This window comes from Schistocerca nitens, chromosome 3 (assembly GCF_023898315.1).
Source record: "Schistocerca nitens isolate TAMUIC-IGC-003100 chromosome 3, iqSchNite1.1, whole genome shotgun sequence".
Taxonomy (NCBI): Eukaryota; Metazoa; Arthropoda; class Insecta; order Orthoptera; family Acrididae; genus Schistocerca; species Schistocerca nitens.
Window position 1 is genome coordinate 843147981 of NC_064616.1, and position 22275 is coordinate 843170255.

The following is a 22275-nucleotide window of genomic DNA, read 5'->3' on the forward strand; positions in this document are numbered from 1 at the left end:
TTACATCAGTCCAGACAGCACAGTTAGTAGATATGTCTGCTTCTACAGTAGAGAAAAGTGGCAATTGACCCTGAATAAATAAAAGTGTGAAGTTATTCACATGAGTACTAAAAGAAATCCGCTAAATTTCGATTACACGATAAGTCAAACAAATCTGAAGGCTGTAAATTCAACTAAATACTTAGGATTTACAATTAAAAATAACCTAAGTTGGATCGATCATATATAATGTTGTAGGTAGAGCAAACCAAAGACTGCGATTCAGTGGCAGAACACTTAGAAGGTGCAACAGGTCTACTAAAGAGACTGCTTACACTACACTTGTCCGCCCTATTCTGGAGTATTGCTGTGCAGTGTGGGATCCGTATCAGGTGGGACTGACGGATGATACTGAAAAAGTTCAAAGAAGGGCGGCTCGTTTTGAATTATCGCGAAATAGGGGAGATAGTGCCTCAGACAAGATACGTGAATTGTAGTGGCAATCATTAAAACAAAGGCGGTTCTCGTTTCGAAGGGATCTTCTAATGAAATTTCAATCACCAGTTTTCTCCCCCGATTGCGAAAACACAGGGAGAAATGATAATCACGATAAAATAAGAGAAATCAGGGCTCGCACAGAAAAATGTAAGTGCCCGTTTTTCCCGCGCGCTGTTCGAGAGTGGAACGGTGAAGAGGTAGCTTGAAGGTGGTTCATTCAACCTGTGAAAGTTGCTTGATTTGGACGGGTTACTCCTGTAAATGAAATATCAGATCTGAAGATGGTTCTGAATGAACCGAAACCGGTCATATGGATAAAAAATTGGCAATCAAGACGGATTTTAAGTAACAATATACAGTTAAACTGGCCTTTCAGTAATATGTGAAGTATATGTTGTTGAAGCGAATATGGCTTATATATACCTAAGTAAGGAAACAATTGCTGTTTAGAATTGGGTTAGAAAAAAAAGTCTGTATTACCATGAGAACCGCCATACACTGAGGTGACAAAAGTCATGCTCGACATGGCATGGACTCAACAAGCCGTTGGAAGTCCCTTGCAGAAATATTGAGCCACCCTGCCTGTATAGCCGTCTATAATTGTGAAAGTGCTGGCGGTGCAGAATTTTTGTACACGAACTGATCTTTCGATTATGTCCCGTAAATGTTGGATGCGATTCATGTCGGGCGATCTGTATCTAGGTCTAACTGCCATTCCGCGTTCAAAGCCAGTCAATCTACGTCGTGGGACCATAATCACGTCGGGAACTTTTTCATATGATTCACCTAAGCGCAGAGATGACAGATGATGCATGGCCCTTTTATACCTTGTGTACGCGATACTACCGCCATGTGTAGCCGGCCAGTGTGGCCGAGCGGTTCTAGGCGCTTCAGTCTGGAACCGCGCGACCGCTACGGTCGCAGGTTCGAATCCTGTCTCGGGCTTGGATGTGTGTGATGTCCTTAGGTTAGTTAGGTTTAAGTAGTTCTAAGTTCTAGGGGACTGATGACCTCAGATGTTAAATCCCATAGTGCTCAGAGCCATTTGAACCATGTGTATATGAGCATATCGCTATCCCCAAAATGAATTTTGTCACCTCGGTGTGTAATAGGATAGCTATTGATGACTTTGTAAGACGGGTTTAGATATTTTTCTCTGATGCTAAAGATAGTGTCCCGACCTGGATTGGCAGTCATCTGACATTTTTTCTCGCTGAACTCAATGGGATGATCATTCTCCTCATTGCATCACTAGCATGTCGAATTTCATCTAAGAGCCACTTTAGGATCTTCAGTGCACAAATAAAATATAATTTCAGTAACATAAGAGCAATATTGTGGTTAATACTGGCCTCATTGTAACCTTTTAAATTTTTATGAAGATAAAAAGTAATATGTGTTGTAGTTCATGTCTCAGTTTTGTTATGTGTACTGGTTATTTATAATCATTTGAGCGAATCGTTTGTATGTACAACAAACTTCAACAAATCACCCAATGTCGTCGTAAATATCATACACTATGTGATCAAAAGTATCCGGCCACTTGGCTGAAAATGACTTACAAGTAATGCTGGAATTCAGTATGCTGTTGGCCTACCCTTAGCCTTGATGACAGCTTCTACTCTCGCAGACACACGTTCAACCAGGCACTGGAAGGTTTATTGAGGAATGGCAGCCCATTCTTCACGGAATGCTGCACTAAGGAGAGGTATCGATGTCGGTCGGTGCGGCCTGACACGAATTCGGCGTTCCAAAACATCCCAAAGGTGTTCTATAAGATTCAGATCAAGGCTCTGTGCAGGCCAGTCCATTACAGGGATGTTATTGTCGTGTAACCACTGCGCCACAGGACGTGCATTATAAACATGTGGTCCATCGTGTTGAAAGATGCAATTGCTATCCCCGAATCGCTCTTCAACAGTGGGAAGCAAGAAGGTGCTTAAAACATCAATGTAAGATTGTGCTGTGATAGTGTCGCGCAAAACAATAACGGTTGCAAGCCCCTTCCACGAAAAACAAGGCCACACCGTAACACCACCGCGTCCGAGTTTTGCTGTTGGCACTACACACACTGGCAGATGACGTTCACCGGGCATTCGCTATACCCACACTCAGCCATCGGATCGCTAAATTCTGTACCATGATTCTTCACTCCACAAAACGTTTTTCCATTGTTCAATTGTCCAATGTTTACGCTCCTTACACCAAGCGATGCGTCGTTGGGCATTTACTGCCGCGATGTGTGGCTTATGAGCAGCCGCTCGACCATGAAATCCAAGTTTCCTCACCCCCAGCCTAAGTGTCATTGTACTTGCAGTGGATCCGATGCAGTTTGGAGTTACTGTGTGATGGTCTGGATAGATGTCTGCCTATTACACGTTACTACCCTCTTCAACTTTCGGCAGTCTCTGTCAATCAACAGACGAGGTCGGCCTGTACACTTTTGTGCTGCACGTGTCACTTCACGTTTCCACTTCACTATCACATAGAAATCAGTGGACCTAGAGATGTTTAGAAGTGTGGAAATCTCGCGTACAGACGTATGTCACAAGGGACACCCAATCGACTGACTACGATGGAAGTCCGTGAGTTCCGGGGGGTGCCCCATTCTGCTCTCTCACGATATGTAATGACTCATGAGGCCTCTGATATGGAGTACCTGTTAGTAAGTGGCAGCACAATGCACCTAATATGAAAAACGTATGTTCTGTGGATGTATGGATACTTATGATCACATAGTGCATCTAGACCTTCTTGTAGTACAAATGCGCCTTTTAAAACGTAACTTATTTGGATACATTGCCTTAAAAAAAGGAAAAGCATAGCACCCAGTAGACATGGTATGATGGCCGTAACTCTTTGCACGTGCACACCATCGGTTGTTATGTAAATGATTAGAATTGCAATTCTCAGTGACAGGTAGAACGGCTACTGAGTGCATTATGGTGTTCGTGTTTAATGTTGTTACCAAACATGTAGGGTATGTATGCGGAGTGAGCACCGTCAGATGTTGAGTGATCGCTATGGAGGACATTGATATGCTGTGTTTCGTGTGAGAGCGCGTAATCAACGCCTGACAGAGTTTGAATCGGGCTACAAAGTGTGTCTCCATTTGGTTGGCTGGTCAACAGATTTGCAGGGCATTCAGATGTGACAGTGACCCGAGGCTGGACTGCATGGAAACGTGTGCGCAGGCATACTCGACCACGTCTGACCACCACAAGGGAGGATCGCTGTCTTGTGAACCACGCATATCGTAATCCCTTCACAACTGCGTCTTCCATCCGAGAGTAAGTAACCGTGTCCCTGTAATATTCTGTGTCATTCTGCACGTGTGGTCACATACCAAAAGCAACCAGGCTAGTTAACCATCGTCCCACGCGTAGAATGCTGCCAACAGCACAACACAAACGGCTACGTTTGGAACGGTGCCATGTGTTTACTTCGCACATTCTTACTTAAATTGCGTGTGAGTTTCGTATAGGAGGTGTAATTTCGAGTTTTAGTTACTGTAATCGTAAATTCAGGCAGATTGTAGCGCAGTCGTTAGGCCTTTGTACAGGTTAGTTCATACATTCTTTGCGTGTTTCCCTTGTGTTATCTGGGCACGGACTCGTGTTTCAGTAACTGTTGTTCAACATCGATTAGAATGGTTCAAATGGTTCAAATGGCTCTGAGCACTATGGGACTCAACTGCTGAGGTCATTAGTCCACTAGAACTTAGAACTAGTTAAACCTAACTAACCTAAGGACATCACAAACATCCATGCCCTAGGCAGGATTCGAACCTGCGACCGTAGCGGTCTTGCGGTTCCAGACTGCAGCGCCTTTAACCGCACGGCCACTTCGGCCGGCCGATTAGAATGGACTGGGACTGTGATTGCTGTGTTCGGATAAGGGCTGAGTTGGCATTCCTTTGCTCACAGCTGCAGGCGGCGCTGACTTCGGTCGCGTAGCTTGAGGCTGTTGCCAACGGGCACCACTGTGGGGAGCCAGACTTGGGTATCACGGGGATGTCAACCTCGTCCCGTCTGTCCCCAGATCGATCTGCCTCTGTGGTTGCCCCGGTTGCTGCCCACAGTGGGGCTGAGCCCTCGCCTGTGGTTGGTTCAAATGGCTCTGAGCACTATGGGACTTAACATCTATGGTCATCAGTCCCCTAGAACTTAGAACTACTTAAACCTAACTAACCTAAGGACATCACACAACACCCAGTCATCACGAGGCAGAGAAAATCCCTGACCCCGCCGGGAATTGAACCCCGGAACCCGCCTGTGGTTGACTGGGACGTCGTTCCAAGGCATGGCAGGCAGCGAAAGACGTCCCCGGAGGCTGATCAGAAAGCCTCCCTGGTGCGTCTGACAAACAGGTTTCAGGTACTGTCTCTGGCTGAGCCAGATGCAGCTGCCTGCCCTGTTTCGGAGGATGATTCTCAGCCATCAAGGTTCGGGCAATCGCAGAGGGTGGGCTTATTGGTAGTTGGGAGCTCCAGTGTTAGGCGCGTAATGGGGCCCCTTAGCGATATGGCGGCTAAGGAGGGGAATAAATCCAGTGTGCACTCCGTGTGCATTCCGGGTGGAGTCATTCCTGATGTGGAAAGGGTCCTTCCGGATGCCATGCAGAACACAGGGTGCAGCAAGCTGCAGGATCTGAGGAAATTCTCTCTGGATTCCAGCGGCTATCTGATTTGGTGAAGGCTGCCAGTCTTGCTTACGAGATGAAGGCAGAGCTCACCATCTGCGGACCTTTGGTGCAGAGCCGGGTGGAGGGTCTGAATCAGAGGCTCAGACGGTTTTGCGACCGTGTTGGCTGCAGATTCCTTGACTTGCGCCATAGGGTGGTGGGGTTTCGGGTTCCGCTGAATAGGTCAGGAGTTCACTACACTCAGCTGGCGGCTACACGGGTAGCGGAGGCTGTGTGGCGTGGACTGGGAGGTTTTTTAGGTTAGATGGCCTCGGGAAAGTACGGGGTGGGCTGCAATCTCAAAGAGTGCATGGCAAATACAGGACGTGCTTGGATCAAGGAACAGTCGGAATTGTAGTTGTGCTGGGAACGTCCCTGAGCTTCAAGCGCTAATAGAAAGCACTGAAGCTGAAATCGTTATAGGTACAGAAAGCTGGCTAAAGCCTGAAATAATTTCTGCAGAAATTTTTACGAAGTCTCAGGCGGTGTACAGGAAAGATAGATTTGGCAGAATTGGTGGTGGAGTGTTTGTGTCTGTCAGTAGTGGTTTATCTTGTAGTGAAGTCGAAGTAGATACTCCGTGCGAATTCTTCAGTTGCAAAGACCACGTAGATAATATTGTGGGGAAGGCGAGCCAAAGGTTGCGTTTCATTGGCAGGACACTTAGAAGATGCAACAAGTCCACTAAAGAGACAGCTTACACTACACTCGTTCGTCCTCTGTTAGAATATTGCTGCGCGGTGTGGGATCCTTACCAGGTGGGATTGACGGAGGACATCGAGAGGGTGCAAAAAAGGGCAGTTCGTTTTGTATTATCACGTAATAGGGGAGAGAGTGTGGCAGATATGATACGCGAGTTGGGATGGAAGTCATTAAAGCAAAGACGTTTCTCGTCGCGGCGAGATCTATTTACGAAATTTCAGTCACCAACTTTCTCTTCCGAATGCGAAAGTATTTTGTTGAGCCCAACCTACATAGCTAGGAATGATCATCAAAGGAAAATAAGAGAAACCAGAGCTCGAACAGAAAGATTTAGGTGTTCGTTTTTCGCGCGCGTTGTTCTGGAGTGGAATGGTAGAGAGATAGTATGATTGTGGTCCGATGAACCCTCTGCCAAGCACTTAAATGTGATTTGCAGAGTAATCATGTAGATGTAGATGTAGATGTAGATGTAGATGTAGATGGCCGGGATGCATGGACTGCTGATGAGCGGCGACGTATTGCATTTAGCGTTGAAATGCGGTTCTGGACCACCCTAGATGGCTAGTGTCTGGAGCTACAGATGGAAAACCATTGAGTGCGTCGGTAGTTGGCAAACCGTCGATTCATTTGGTTGTAATTCTACGTATCGGTTTAATTATGTGCAGCAGCTGAAGGAAAACAGTCGATTGAGTCAGCTGGACTGCTCATTCATTTGCTGCGAGTGAAACAATTTTCGGGGTCAACCGAATGAAAACATTTGACCTAGTCCGTTGCGGTTTTGCGTATTGGCTGAATTATTAAGTAAAATCAGTCAGTACAGGGTGTGGCGCTTAAATCCGGATGGATTTCAATTTGGATTTACCGCCGTATCGTACTTTCTCCGGAGGTCGCAACTGGCGTTCTTAAAAATCATAGGCATCTAGTAAACAGTCAGAACCTCAAAATGGCTGAGATGTTACGGACAAATGCGGAGGACAGCCGAAGAGCCGTGATTATCGAAAGTCTTCGCGCTAGGAGTTCGCCTACTGAAATAGTTCGATTCTTTGAGTATCCGAGATCAACTGTTTACGGTATTGTGGCCAAGTATAATGCTTCGGAGAAGTCAGGGGAAGGTTCCTCTAACCCGGCGAGGAACTGCGTGTCACGAACTGTTGCAGTTATCGAAAAGGCTCAAGCGCTGATTTCGGAGGACCCGGGGCAATCGCTGGGGAAATTGGTATAAGTATTGAATGCTAGCGAGTTAACTATGCGTCGGGTGGCAGAGGAGGACCTCATACGAGCCATTTCGTCGAAAACTGGCTCTCGGATAACGTCGACATGTTCTGATCAAAGTTCTGGCCCCGAACAGCCCGGATTTGAATTACCTCGAATACTATGTTTGGTGCGTAACCGAAAGAGTTACCAATAAGACGAGGTATCCTAATGTCGCATTTCTACGCAGCGCTATCCGGACAGCATTCGCGAATATGGACAGCGCTGTTTTAAAGAGCGCGTGCGATCGCTTCAGGAGAAGACTAGAGGTGGTCATTGCGGCTGAAGGGGGTTACGTCGAGTAATGTTACTCTTGAAATATACTGCTCACTACATATATGTAAAAGGATTTACATTTTCATTTATATTTTGTTTTAATAAATTTGATTTTAAAAAGGTTTCTTTGTCCGGTTTTAAGCGCCGCAACCTGTATTTCCTCTGTCGATTGAACTATACATTTATTCCTTCAGCTAGAATCATCCTTTTCTGTTTTATTTGACTGAGTAACAATTCATTCTTCTGAGTGAAATTAGTCAGTTGTACTTTCATTAGCTGAGTTAAGCAGTAGTATACGACTGGGGTACGCATACCTCGAGAGGCTAGGTCTACCCTCATGAGTACGTGAAGACGTACCAGGCGTGTCCGGAAGTTAGAGTGAACATTATACATATTCATTTAATTACATACTAAACTGATTAATGTATTGTTTTGGATTAAGTGGTTCGAAATCAAATTAACAGGTAACTGATTCACGTGATGTATCGTTGGGGCTACAGAATCTAGTATAAACGCTCCCTTGGAGGTACATGAAATAGAAAGGAACATCGACGAATTTTAGAGCCTGTTTGCGTTTCGTTTTCCTGGAAACGTGTATTGATTTCTAGTAATTAAAAACCATTTGAATCTAGGCCTTAAGCCATTTATTTGTGTGGACGGTAAATATATTCAGCAGAAATAACATTACTGGATATGTGCGTACGAATCATATTCACGCACACAAACCTGTTTACATTTTAAAGTTTTTGAAAAGTAGCAGGTATAGTATTTAATAGGTATGGCATGGTATTTAATGGGCACTATTCACATTTGTATATTGTTACTTCAGCTTCACAGTGAAGCCTATCTTTCTAGTCATTACTGTAAATAACGTGACACCACCCCTACGAAGCACTGGGAGCGGCGTATTAAAGTCTACGTTATTGCCCAGGGTAGCAGGAGCAACAGAGAGGTGGCGCCTACCGACCCCTGGCAGCACCCGTCTGTTATTAACATCTGGCGCTTGCCATCTCCTGCGTTCGGCTGCTATTCTGACCAACCAGAGGGTTGGCTGGGCACCGTTCTGTGCAGCAGGCACTCAAATTGTTAGAGAGAGTGGGTGGGGAAGGGGAAGGGTTAGTGCTAATAACCCTTCGTTCATATGAAGCAGCTCTCAGCACATCTGGCGAAGTTCACAGCACGTACAGTATTCAGTAATGGTCTCCTGATAGTTCCTTAATATGAAATACATGAAATGGTGCTCTCCCCCAAGAAAAAAACTTTTAGAAACATATTTTTTGTTCACTTCTCCTTGAAATGATGTACGTTACATATCTGTAAAAATGTTTACAACTATATAGTCCTGGATCAGGGTGTAAGGTATGTGATGCGTCTCAAACAGCCTCTCCATACAAATGCCAACCTCACCTTCACGAGCTGCAGCCAAGGATTGCTGCACAGTACACCCTGTTACCACTAACGAGGATATGGCGACCGAGTATCTCCCGGAATAAGGAGACACCCTCTACCAAGCGAAACGGCCTCCTAGGAGGGCGGATGAGCAGGTAGAGGCAGGGCACTCTCTTGTCCTTGGGATGGGAAACTGTCCCTAAAGGCGGAAGAGCCACATGATGGCCAACGGCATAGAATGAAGAAGGCAAGGAGCAACCACTTCATTAAAGATCTAATTAGATTTCTCAAGTATCAGCAGACATAATATGAATATGAAACAAGCTCTAGTAAAAATGCAATCCGGAGTAATAGCCCTTCATTCGGATCTCCGTGAGGGGACTACCAGAGATCTCGTTTCAACAGTTCATAGGAAGAAAGGAAATAAAAAGAGCTATAGTAGAATTGGAACGTGGAACGTCCGCACCTTACTGCAGATGGGGAAGCTCGAAAACCTTAAGCAGGAAATGAAGAAAATGAAGTTGGATATACTAGGAGTGTCTGAAATGAGATGGCCTAACTGCGGAGATTTCTGGAGTGATGAGTACAGGATAATTCACACAGGAACGATAGAAGATAGACCTGGAGCAGGTGGGGTTGGAGTAGTTATGAGTCGAAAATTGGGGCAGAGAGTGAAGGGATATATACAATATGGAGGAAGGATAATACTTGTCAGTCTGGATACCAAACCTACAGAGACGGTTGTGATACAGGTCTATATGCCTACCACAAACCAGGAGGATGAGGAAGTTGAAGCTGTATATGAAGAGTTAAATGGAGCCTTGAGAGGAATCAAAGGAGAAACAAATTTAATAATCATGGGAGACTGGAACGCAATAGTAGGAGATAAAGAGGTACAGCCAGCTGTTGGACGCTACGGCCTTGGTAAAAGGAATGATAGAGGAGACCGACTTATAGAATTTTGTAACAGGAATCAACTGATAATATCGAACACGTGGTTTCAACATCACCCCCGTAGAAGATACACCTGGAAGTCACCAGGGGATAGAGAACGATACCAAATTGATTACATTCTAGTCAAAAATAGATTTAGAAATCAACTAAAAGACCCTAGAGCATACGCAAGCCCAGATATTGTGAGTGATCACAACATGGTTGTTGCGGAATGCCGACTCAAGTTCAAATGCATAAGGAAGAAAATAGGAAATGGAAAACTGGATATAGGGAAGCTTGGAAACCGTGAGACGCAGAAGGAGTTCCAAGAAAGGGCTAAGGATCTAATTCAACAGCATCCTATAGAGAATGTAGAACAACATTGGGAAAATATGAGAGATGGCCTAATAAAAGCAGCTGAAGAGATAATTGGAAAACAAAAACCTGAAAAGAGGAAGGAGTGGATAACTGATGAAATAATACTTATGTTTGAGGAAAGAAGGAAGCTCAAAAATAATGAAACGGAAGGCATACCGAGTGCTTAGGAACAAAATCAACAGGAAGTTGAAGCAAGTAAAAGAAAGATTCCTTGAAGACAGATGCAAAGAAGTTGAAGACCTTCTGAAGAAAGGGAACCTTGAATTAGCATACAAAACAGTGAAACGCTTCTTCTCAGGAGGACAAAGGATTAGATGTAATGCCCTAATAAGAGAGGATAATAAGATGGTGTATAATCATGAAGATATAGCACTTACGTGGAAGGAATACCTAGAGAAATTATATGGAGGCAACGTACAAGATGACATGATTGAAAGTGAGGACGAAGTAGATAAAGATGAACTAGGAGATAGCATACTAAGGTCTGAATTTGATCAGGCAATACAGGCACTTAAGCACGGAAAAGCACCAGGAATTGACTCATTGCCTGCAGAAATCATCAAAGCAGCTGGAACAGAAATAAAAGATAAATTGTATAAATTAATCTGCCAAATATATGATACTGGAGAGCTGCCTGAGGACTTCAAAAAGTGTATTATTGTTCCATTACCAAAGAAAATGCCAGCAAAATCGTGTGCACAATACAGAACCCTCAGCCTGACATCACATGCATCAAAAATTTTGACAACCATCCTCCTCAGAAGAATTGAAGGGAACGTGGAATGCATGCTCACAGAAGACCAGTTTGGCTTTAGAAGAGGGAGAGGTACGCGAGAAGCCATTATGGCCCTAAGGCTCACAATAGAAAAAAGAATGGAAAAAGGAAAGGACACCTACATAGCATTTGTTGACCTCGAAAAGGCCTTTGATAAGGTTGAATGGAAAAAACTATTCCAGATATTGAGGGAAACTGGAGCTAAGTACAAGGACAGGAGAACGATATGGAACATATACAAAGAAGAGGTGGCAATAGTGAGATGTGGGGAACATCAACAACAAGCAAAAATTAAACAGGGTGTGAGACAGGGATGTGCACTCTCCCCTGTCCTCTTTAATATGTACATACAGAAAGCAATGGACGAGGTCAGAGAAAAGTTAGGACAAGCTAATGGAATCAGGATCCAGGGAAAAATAGTTGATATGCTGCGTTTTGCGGATGACATTGCTGTCCTAGCGGAAAATGAGGAAGAATTACAAGTAGTGTTGGAGGAAATGGAAAACACTCTTGCTACACGGTACAACATGAAAATTAATAAGTCAAAAGCAAAAATCTTAGTTGCAAGCAAACAAAATAATCAAGCAATTACGAATATAAGGTTGAATGGAGAGAAGCTGAAAGAAATACAAGACTTTGTCTACTTGGGAAGCAGAATAACATCAGATGGTCGTAGTAGGAAAGATGTAATAAGTAGAATAAATCAGGCAAAGACTGCATTCTATAAAAGGAAAGGACTCCTCACATCAAATATGATAAGTCTGTCGTTAAGGAAGCGGTTAATAAAGACCTTTGTTGGGAGTGTGCTTCTCTACGGCAGCGAAACCTGGACACTTGGAGAGGACGAAAGAAGAAGGATTGAAGGATTCGAAATGTGGTGTCTGCGAAGGATGTTAAAAATTCCATGGACGGCCAGGATGACAAATGAAGAAGTCCTGCAGAGAGCGGAGGAAGTTCCAGTTCTTTGGAAGACGGTCAAGAAGAGGAGAGATATATGGATGGGACACATTCTGAGACATGAAAGTCTTCTCCACACTATAACGGAAGGCCTTGTCGAGGGCAAAAGGGCAAGAGGCAGACCTAGAAGAAAGTACATAAGCCAGATAATGCAGGACCTAGGATGCGGAAGTTTCACGGAATTGAAGAGGCTGGCCGACAATCGCACTGAATGGAGAGCTGCTGCAAATCAATCTTAGGATTGGCAACTTAAGAAGAAGAAGTCCTGGATCATGTATAAAGGCTGAAAAAGTATGTAAGGGAAATCATTCAAATACATAAACTCGGTGAAAACATTAAAACATTGAGGTGACAAAAACTCACGACTTACCTCCCAATATCGTGTCGAACCTCCTTTTTCTCGGTGTAGTGCAGCACCTCGAGGTAGCATAGGCTAAACATGTCCTCTGCAGAAATATTAATCCACGCTGCCTCTATAGCCGTCCATAATTGCGAAAGTTTGCCGGTGCAGAATTTTTGTGCACGAACTGCTCTTTCGATTACGTCCCACAAGTGTTGAATGGGATTCCTGTCGGACGATCTGAGTGGCCAAATCATTCGTTTGAATTGTCCAGAATGTTCTTCAGACAGTTTAGCTATTTTAAGTAACAGTAGAAAGTAATGTTATGAATGCTGAGAGTGAAACTTTCCGGAAGTTGATGCGTTCATGCTCCACCCATTTCCAGCGACGATATGGGAAAGGACAGACATACTTTTCCCTGCTCCCTGAAACATCATTAAACTCCCTTAAAGCTAAACAGTTGGTGCACGTTTTGCAAATGGGTTCGTATCTTATAACTAAATGGTCGAGCATCAATCATAAACTAGGACCCAAAGCACAATATCCTTAGGAAATCTTAGAGCTGAATTCCTCCTGTATAAGAGTCAGCAGAGATTCCCCCGTGTATTTATGTTCCGCAGCATAATGGATGGTCTGACTGACAACGGATCAGCAAACTACAGATTCGACAGATGGCAGGGTCACACATTTTTAAAAGTTTTACACGGTATAGGAGAACAGCGTTAGCAAGAACTCATTTTGGCAAATGTTTCGATGGAGGGATGTGTGATGTACAGTTTCACATTAATCTTAGTCAGAGAAACAGCCAACTAAATATAAATGCTTATAATTTGCGTCGAAACAATTCAGGAGAACGTATCATCATATGCCCACAGAACAACCAGATGTAGATCAATGAACGCTTTGTATGCGGAAATATATAAAGCACGTGCTACGTGCAACATGCAGGTAACACAAACGGAAATGGGAGGGCTATAATGTTTGTGAATGGAGAATAACGTTAGTTTATGCTTATCCATTACGGATATTTTAGAACCGTGACTGTATATTAATGTAAATAAATTATACACAACTGCAACCAGTCACTTTTTTCATTAATAATGCTTTATTACATTAACCGGTTTTCGAACCCTTTCAGGTTCATCTTCAGATGATTTCGGGAGAATCCGGGAAGTTACATAAATCATCTGAAGATGAACCTGAAAGGGTTCGAAAACCGGTTAATGTAATAAAGCATTATTAATGAAAAAAGTGACTGGTTGCAGTTGTGTATAATTTATTCACAATAACGTTAGTGTCTGAAGCAGATTCATCCATCTTTATATAAGAGGATGAAACTTGAAAAGTTCAGACAATCAGGATCCTAGCTGAATAGTATGGAGTTAAAAAGACATTGTTTTCTATTAAGTAAAAAGTATGTGTTCACGTTAACTAGAAACCTATGTGAACGTGACGTGTGTAAACAGTTTATTGCAGATGTTAGCGCATATAAACGGAAAGACAAACACAACAATACGCTGTTTCTGAGCGGTGTGGTGAAGTTCTGTAATTGTGATTTGGTTTTCATATAAGAGGAATGATGAGTTGTTTCACAAATAAGGTAAAATACTCCTTCTACCCGCATCTGAAACATAGACCTATTGACATCTGTGTATACAGTTCTACACGTTGCGCTCTACAAATGGAGGATGTACGTAACATTGGATTTAACGACAATTTTCACTAAGAGCTGAATTTTTTTGAATGACACTGTCTTTCCTTGCAACAGTGGACATGCATATTTTGGATGTAAATTATTGTTAACTTCAGAATTTGTAATTTTAATTAAATTTGGGATTTTATGGTATTTTACGCACCTTCTCAGTCATTGTAACCCTCAGGACATATTTTTCGTCTGTTTTTATAGATGTATTTGCACAATGTTGTAATGTTGTTGCTTTAATTCGTTCTGAACGCGGTGCTGATATTCAAGACCATAAAAGTGGGTTAAATGCTGTGAGCTATCTGAGGAAGTTAACCTTGCATTACTGCGCAACTGTTTCACCAGGTATCCAGTCTAGCTTACCAAATTCCCAACCAGACTAACATTAATTATAATCTTTTGGTACTCATCTTACGATAACTGGTGGTATATATATATATATATATATATATATATATATATATATAAAGACAATTTAAATAAAAAGAAATAAATCAGTTTATATTTGGACATTTATGTTAACATTGATCATTGTTCCGTTAAAATTTCAGCATATCAAACTTGATTCATAACTAAACTGGTGCCTTATTTAGGATTGTGTAAATGTGAGTCTGTAATCTTACAGAACACATCAAATAGGGAGTCAAGATTGGGAGACTACATACAACACTGCATTCATAAAATAACACACGAAGAATGTTGAAACATATGCAAGAGGAAATTATCCACAACCAACCGATTCAATTTGCACCCAAAGAAGTTACGTTAGTAGTGCAATCCTGTCCGTCATGAAATTACCACACACTGATATACTAAATTCATTCTAACTCTCTGTGAAATCTTCCCAAAAAGAATAGCTGATGGCTACTTTGATGCTTACACCACATGCTTCACGTGGTCAACTTGGTTTACACAAAGAGTGTAACTCCACAATAATTTTAATAATTAAAATAAATTACATCGAAACGCAATTTACAAAAGAAAAACCTTGAACTGGTTACTATCGTCTTACTATTAACCTGATGGGTCAAACAATTGTATAAGCACGTGGTACTGGTCTCACAAATTACACCCCACTTGGGTTGAACATAAAGGAAAGTTGCTATATTGAAAAATATTGTCAAGACGAGATGTTATAATCTCTCGCACATTCGCATTGAAGATTGATGATCTTAGTTACAGTTACTGATCAACACGTGGTTCGACTTTACTCACAAAGTAGTGACAAAGCAACTACCGGAAGACATTCTGATCTTCACACTCGAATTACACTGCGTTGCAATTTAAGATAACATTAGATATTTTAGAGCTATACCGGAAATAAAGGTGATTAAATTTTCAGTTAGGCTGAACTTAAGAAATCCATTGTCCTACAGACTTAGCAGACACGCACTTAGCCGGAGATCTTACCACTTCAGACGCTCGCCGCAGACAGACTGACCTGGGCCCTTGCCGAGCGTGCTTAACAGATACAAACGGAAGTGACCAGAGAGGCAGCTTCCTATACCAACATGACAAGGGACGGACAGGACCATACTAAGAATAGAAACCTCTCTGCTTTTAGAAAGCGTAGCTACCTGTTCCGACGTTGGTCCTACTGTTCTCTAGCAGACAGGCTTGTCTGCTACCATCAAGCATGCAACTAGAAATACATTTGCTCATTCATCCTCTCTCACAGAAGGGAAGGGGGATGACAGTAACTTATCATATACAGTATATAAAAGAAAGCGGATGTAGGTTCCGTATGAGACTGTGTGACATGAATTACATATAAACTGTGTTTTAAAGTGTAGTAGTGTGACAGATCGTTCTTGTTTATGTGTAAAAGTAACACGTTTCACTGCTGAGTCTCCTCCCAGATTGTCAGAAACACCACAGTAGATTTAGAAGAGGAATTTATGCCGTAAATGACAACATATTAAAGAAATTAACATGAAAGGAATCCAACAGAGACCTTTCAATGTGTTACTACACACCATTAGTAACTCATTTTACGAAACGCAAATTCCAAAACAGTACATCACTGTGAATGAGTTTTACGACAGTAGAAGATGTCACAGGCATCACATGACTCAAATGGAGTATTTAAGCACGCTTTCAGATCGTTTGAGTTTCATTTCTGTTTTTTTAAGTACTGAAATTGAAGAGGATAAATCATGTTATGAGCATAAGATGATGTAATTAACCATTAAAGACCGCTTCTTGAAAACAGTCAAGTACTCTATTGTGGCCCTGTGACATGGCGCATTTTCATCCATGATAATTCCATCGTTTGGAAACATGAAGCCCATGAATGACTATAAACGATCTCCAAGTACCCGAACATCATTATTTCCAGTCAATGATTGGGTCAGTTGGACCAGAGGACCCACACCATTATGGAGCCACCACCAGCATGGGCACTACTTTGCTGACAACTTGGGTCCATGGCTGCGTGGGGTCTGCGTCACACTCTAACGGTACCATCAGCTCTTACCAGCTGAAATGAGGACGTATCTGACCAGGCCACAGTTTTCTTAGCGTCTAGGGTACAACCGAGCCCAGGAAAGGCGCTGTAGGCGTGTCGTGCTGTTTAGCAAATGCACTCGCTTCTGCCATCTGCTGCCATAGCCCATTAACGCCAAATTCCACCGCACTGTCCTAACGGATACGTTCGTCGTATTTCACACACTGATTTCTGCGGTTATTTCAAGCAGAGTTGCTTGTCTGTTAGCATTGACAACTTTATGCAACACCGCATTTCTTGGTCGTTAAGGGAAGGCCATCGGCCACTGCGTCGTCCATGATGAGAGACAATGTTTGAAATTTTGTATTCTCGACACACTCTTATCGCTATGGATCTCGACATACTGAATTCCCTAACGATTTACGAAATAGTATGTTCCATGCGCCTAGATCCAACTACCATTCCGCATTCAAAGTCTGTTAACTCCCGACTTGCGGTCATAATCATGTGGGAAACCGTTTCACATTAGCCACGTGACCACAGAAGGCAGCTCCGCCAATCCACTGACATTTTATGCCTTGTGTACGCGACACTACCGCCATCTGTATATGTGCATAGCACAGGACCAGTTACACATAGCACAGTTTTATTTTTTTACAGTTGTCAACACCTTTGACCCACACTGAGACAGATTCAGATTCATTTATTTTACGGTGATTCCTGGTCCTGAGGATCAAAGGCATTCAAGACAGGTAAAACGATTTACCCATATTTCTATTGCAGACCTCTGCGATCTGAAATGTCCGATAAGCAATGACGTCACGGCTGTTAAACGTTCTAGCCCTGCAGCTTTATTGACTTTAGGTTCACGTACTAGAGCAACGGTGACCCAACCATTACCATGCTGACTGGCATCACTGTTGTGTGAGCGTTGACCTCAGTGATTACGTAACCGCTTACCTCTCTCTATGTTTACAAACAAGCACGCGGGGACGCGTGCTGCTAAAAAGACTACAGCACGCGTCGGGGATAACACCCAGAGTTCGGACTTAGAAAATTTATGAGCTGTAACGTCAGCTGAGAATCTCTAAGCGTAAATCGTGAACTGGGGGCTCAAGGATGCAACAGTTTCGTCTATATAAGTAATGATTTTGTTAAGAAGGCGTCTTCGGTCTTCGTGCAGCCGCTTGAGCAACAGCATTGGACCGCTCACACAGAAGATGCCACGTTATTATAGGAGGCGAAGGCGTACCTGCCCTACAGTGTATAAAGCAATGGACAATATTCTCATTGAGACCAAGAACTTTGTAGGTGCACAAGTCATCCTGCATGGGCTATCAGTCTTTTGTGGTGTTTTGAACTTTACCCTTAGCGACAATGATGCTAATTAGCCGGGTAATGGCTGGGTCACCACTGCTATAGTACGTAGACCTAAAGTCGATGAAGTTGCAGGGGCCTGTGTCTGTTGTCTCACATTTAATGAAACCAGTCAAACCCAGTGTGCGTAAAACACACTCACACAGCCGACGTGGCCGCAGAGCTTAGTTTCATCCGGTGTTCCATTCGGCTAAAAAAACCGACCGAATTACCAGTCGGTTGTACCATCACTACAGAAGACCATTGTCGGCGATTATGGGTTAACCTGCTGAGAAGTTCCATTCTTCGAGTGTTTTGAAGGGGCCCAGAGGGGTTGCTTCTGCTTTCATGGTTTTGAGGACCCGTCAGGTATGACTTCAGGTCACTGTGGTAGTGTCTGAAGGCACTCTAATGGCGCAAGGCTGCGTCATGGTTATCCTTAACATGTTATCTGTCTTGTGACAGTATCGTGGTACTATTTTTCAACGGAAAAACGCTCGACCATACATGACACTTGTCTGTATGAACAGCTGACGTATACCCGTGGCCATCAAGATCCCCATATCCATCCCCAATAGAAAATTTACAGGACCAGCTCGGACTTCAGATGTACCTCAGTGCCAATATCCGGGATATCAAGGACCATTTACAACAGTTTGTGGGCGAGCTTAACTCAGGAGAGAATGCAACGGATTTGTAAAACTCCATCCAACCAAATTAGTGGTTGCAACCACGCAAAATTGGGTGTGACATCGTACTGATAAATGGGTTTGTACTGCCAAGTTCTTTGTAAGCGTGACTCGATTTTATAATCACCGAAATAACGTCACATACTCTCTTAATCAGTGAAGTTTCATTTAGTTTCCTCCACCTCTTCTGCATGCTCCAGTTTTTTGACAGACAGTACATTTTGTGGCAGTTGTTGTAGTTCAACTGTTCCTCTGGTTTATATCTAAAACTATTTAGAATAATATATCAACGTAATACAATGAAAATGTTACGTAATAAGAAATCAGTATCAATTGATAGTACTTAAAAATTATATTTTACAGGAAAAAAAAATTTAGACTGATACTGTCATCTTTTCTTTGTATATTTGGTATAACTTACTTGCATAAATTTGTTGATAACGGTTGAACTGTACATCAGTATTTTTACAACTATATACGAGGGCTATTCCGAAAGTAAGGTCCGATCGGTCACGAAATGGAAACGACTATGAAAATCCGATAAAGCTTTGCACAGATGTGTTGGGTAGTGTCTCTAGTATAACCCCAGTTAGCATCACGTCGCTCTTCTCATTTCTGAGCTCGCAGTGAGTGCGTAAAGATGTCTAGAAAATAGTGTCTGCCGCCAAGTACGAGGGCCTGGTGAGAAATTTCCCCTGAAGCTATGCAGCTAACATTACATAACTGTCGTGCTGTTTCGTCTTCAAGACAATTCTCAGCCGCATTCTGCAGGGGCAATGAAGATGCTCCTGCATCGTTTTCAAATGGAAATGTGAGATTACCCACAATACAGCCCGTAATTGTCTCCCTCTGAGTTTCAGCTCTGGTCACATGAACCGCTGTCTTTGAAGACAACATTTCGGCACAAGACAACGAGCCGTAGGCCAGCGTAGAGAATTGGCGAAGAGCACTGGCGGCTGCCTTCTATAGCGAGGGTATTGGAAAGTTGGTACAACGCTACGATACACGTCTAAGTCGGGTCGGCGACTATGGAGATAAGTAGCTGCAAGGTGTATCTAACTGTTGCAAATAAAACATTTTTGATTTTTACCGTGGTTTCCATTTCGCGACCTATCGGACCTTACTTTCGGAATAGCCCTCGTATGTCATAGTATTTTAGCACAATAAAGCACTTTTTGAGAACAGGAGGCAATTATATCTCGGATGGTAAGGGCATTGCGTGCGAAATATAAGGTTCCACATTCGAGCTCGTTTCCAGCTTATAATTTTAATCTAGCAGGCAGTTTCAAATTAAACTGTTGTTGTAAGGAAAGTTTAATTCTTCGATGCTGACCGACAACTGTTGGTATATATTTTTTTTTAGTCCATAGTCGCAATTTATTTATTGTTGCTTTCTGTATACCGGTTTCGGTACACGGTACTATGCTTAGGCCATATCCTGGCATTCAGTCATCATGCTCACTTTCCAAGTAGAGGTGTCAAATTCTCTTTCTCACACACCTGCTTGAGAAGCGAACGTGACGATTGCGTGGAAGGGATCGCCTGAGAAAGATACTTTATACCGAAGTCGGTAGCCAGTAGTGGAAATAAATAAAATGCGTTTATAGACTGAAAGCATAAACTTTTTCTGTATTATATTGGTCGCTTTTCCACCGACAGTATGTCGGGAATATAAAAAAGTTGTTAGGTTACTTTTAGAAAAGTGTGCCTTCAACCATACCTGAGTATATGCGTTCTATGGGTGAGAACTATGCAATAAATCTATTTAGTTACTGTGTGACTTACCCAGCTTACCAAGGTAACAAACTCTGCTGTGTTGACGCTTGACTCGTACGTGACAAGTTCAAAATTTAGTGTCGAAAGAAAGTTTTCTCAACAATAATGACATAACAAAGATATACAAGTGATGACTCTTTTATCACCAAACAGTGCACCAAGTTCCTGCAAGACATCCCAAATCCGACCTCATTGCTTCATGTAAAGAGAGCTTGTGGCACTGTTCATAATAACACTTCTATCGTATGGCGGCGTCCACTGAGGGTTAGTATTGATACGTTTAGCTAGAGCCGTTGTTATTTGTGCTGAAGCATATCCAGTCTAAAGAGTATTAAGTTCATCTTCCTCTACCATATCGTGTAGTCTCCTTGCAAGTGATACACATTCGTTTATGGGTAGCAATAACCAGAAATACATGCATCGCAGGCCTTTATAACGTGCTAGCTAGCTCACCTATAACATTATACTCTGGCTTTCCATACACACCTATCTCCATTTGAAAAAGGTTTTTGATTCTGAACTGCGTTCATTGTGTGTACCTACTGAAAAAGGCGTCTTAACTTTAACTCTGAAGTATAATCTGGAACAGCCCTGTAAATTTCAGACGTTTCTCCTCATTTTTAATTGTGCTTTCTGAATTGTGAAATGGTCTCTTAACGAAGCTCACGGCATTTTCTCTGTCAGACCTTATTACTTCTTAATCGATGTCTTTCGTCGTTAATGACATCCTCTCCAGGCGGAGTTTAAGGTAAAGACCGATTTTTTGTTTTCGTTCATTGCTATTTTCAGATAATTTCATTTCCGCTCCCTATTCACTCAATGCGTAGGGACTGTATTGTGAGCCCTCATCACTTCAAACTTATCACAATGCATATGTACGACATTTCCTTAAGTAATATCAAGCCAAACCAATTATAAACTGACACAGGCAAGAGATTTTAAAGTGCTAAGGATGCATTCTCTAGCGTCTGTCTTTAATTGCCGCTCCAGCCACCTTCAGCGTCAATTAAGTAGTTTGTAATACAGCTTTAACACACATTCCGAGACGCCTCATTCAATAACACGTATACACCAAAACTTTATAAAAGTACTCCTCTCCTAATGAGCTACTTCTCTCGTTACAACATGGGCAAAATAGGTGATTTGTAGCATCAATAAAAATTATTGAAACACTGTGATTAACACCATTTTACTGGTTACATTTTTCTTTTAAAATTTATCTGGAACCGTTTTTTTTTTTTTTATAAATAAGAATCCAGTCTTGGAATAGAGTGTACAGTAATTGTTGTTTTTTCTAAACTTTTATGAGTGCGAGTGTGATTTGCATTCGCATTCACATCACGCAATTAATGACTATATGATTACGAGGGCATATTCGACCTGCACAACAGCTGGACGTTTCTGTGTGACCACCTTACAACTACTGAGGTACTGATTAAAGAATGCAATAGAAGATTTTGAGCTTTTTGGATTTATTACAAGGTACAAAGATTACATTACTTCAAGACTGGAACAAACAAGGGATCGAAAGAAGCTAAATGACGCTGAGTTCTGCCTGAAATTTGTGATTCTTAAGAATACAGAATAGAAACATGTCGAATGCATTCCGGAACCGCAGTATTTCGTTTATATATGACTCTCTATCTTCCGTAGAGATAAACCACATAACCACTGCGCACATTACACGTCTTTTTACAACGGTCGTCGTCTTCCTCTTCTCAACATTCATAGCTTTCTATCTGTCCACTTTTCTAACTGAAGGCCCCTTAAATTAATTGAATATTTAACATCTGGAATCCCTCTTGTAGGTGGTCCTCTACGTTTTATTCGCTCAGCTGGCGTCCATTCATAGATTCTTTTTGGCCATTAGTTGTCATCCATTCGCTGGAGGTGACCACATCAATTTAATATACATCGATAACAGCGTCTTTTTCTCCTATGATTTTCCGTATTCCGTAATTGATGGGCCGGCCGGTGTGGCCGTGCGGTTCTAGGCGCTTCAGTCTGGAACCGCGTGACCGCTACGGTCGCAGGTTCGAATCCTGCCTCGGGCATGGATGTGTGTGATGTCCTTAGATTAGTTAGGTTTAAGTAGTTCTAAGTTCTAGGGGACTGATGACCACAGATGTTAAGTCCCATAGTGCT